General features: G+C 41.8%; 1 pseudogene; it reads right to left on the reverse strand.

Annotated features, from left to right (window-relative positions):
- The window catches only part of LOC117484218, a 14,197-nt pseudogene extending 12,932 nt beyond the window's left edge, over positions 1–1,265 (reverse strand).
- Positions 1,266–1,568: the final 303 nt, after the last annotated feature.

Below are 1,568 nucleotides of genomic sequence, written 5' to 3' on the forward strand. Positions count from 1 at the left end.
TGCTGACCGAACTTTCTTTCTTTCATTTTCACATTAGGTCATACTGAAGAGGAACACTTTAGGGAACAAATCCTCTAGAGTTTATGGTTCATAGAGTCTCAACAATTTGTCAAACGACAGACACTATAAGACACCAGTTATATTGATTAAAAAGGACACATTATTCTAATTATCAGGTGTATATCAGTATGTAGTGTCTCTACTTTAAAGAGTCCTCTCCTGCTGATGTTCAGGTGTATATCAGTATGTAGAGTCTCTACTTTAAAGAGTCCTCTCCTGCTGATGTTCAGGTGTATATCAGTATGTAGTGTCTCTACTTTAAAGAGTCCTCTCCTGCTGATGTTCAGGTGTGTATCAGTATGTAGTGTCTCTACTTTAAAGAGTCCTCTCCTGCTGATGTTCAGGTGTGTATCAGTATGTAGTGTCTCTACTTTAAAGAGTCCTCTCCTGCTGATGTTCGGGTGTCTATCAGTATGTAGTGTCTCTACTTTAAAGAGTCCTCTCCTGCTGATGTTCAGGTGTATATCAGTATGTAGTGTCTCTACTTTAAAAAGTCCTCTCCTGCTGATGTTCAGGTGTATATCAGTATGTAGTGTCTCTACTTTAAAGAGTCCTCTCCTGCTGATGTTCAGGTGTCTATCAGTATGTATTGTCTCTACTTTAAAGAGTCCTCTCCTGCTGATGTTCAGGTGTATATCAGTATGTAGTGTCTCTACTTTAAAGAGTCCTCTCCTGCTGATGTTCAGGTGTGTATCAGTATGTAGTGTCTCTACTTTAAAGAGTCCTCTCCTGCTGATGTTCAGGTGTATATCAATATGTAGTGTCTCTACTTTAAAGAGTCCTCTCCTGCTGATGTTCAGGTGTATATCAGTATGTAGTGTCTCTACTTTAAAGAGTCCTCTCCTGCTGATGTTCAGGTGTATATCAGTATGTAGTGTCTCTACTTTAAAGAGTCCTCTCCTGCTGATGTTCAGGTGTAGATGCACTCGATGGTGTTAGATTTCGTCACGCAGGTGAAAGCAGGAGCTATGGCCGCGAGGGCGACGCATTTTTCCAGCTCTTTCTCTGACTTTACGCACCATTTCACCTTGGCAGCGGGGGCCGCAAACACAGCGGCTGCAAACACAGATACACGGGTAAATAAATGCCAAAGCAGAAACATTGAGCTTTTTAGGTAAATCTGTGATTAAACGATGCCTGTGCATGAATATGAAATGTTTTGTACCCAGGGATCCGAGCAGCGCCACAAGGAGGAGAGTCTGCATGTTGGGTCTCAGGTCAGAAGAGCATAGAGTGTGGGAGGCAGCCGGGGCTTTTAAAGCAAACCTCTGATCAGCTGAACAAAAAGTTTGCTCAGGTTTCCTAATGTGTGCGTGCATGGGCACGTGCGTGTTTGCACTTTAGGTTGCTGTTACGAGAAAACAGGAGGGTTACATTTCCAACATTTCCAGATAATGGAAATCCACAGATCCCCCTATTTAAATTGCAATGTAACAATTTTGATGTCAACACTTTTATCTGAAAATGTTTTGGTCGCCTTTCTAGTTACCCTTTGAGGAAAAATACAT

This window comes from Trematomus bernacchii, unplaced genomic scaffold (assembly GCF_902827165.1).
Source record: "Trematomus bernacchii unplaced genomic scaffold, fTreBer1.1, whole genome shotgun sequence".
NCBI classification, from domain to species: Eukaryota; Metazoa; Chordata; class Actinopteri; order Perciformes; family Nototheniidae; genus Trematomus; species Trematomus bernacchii.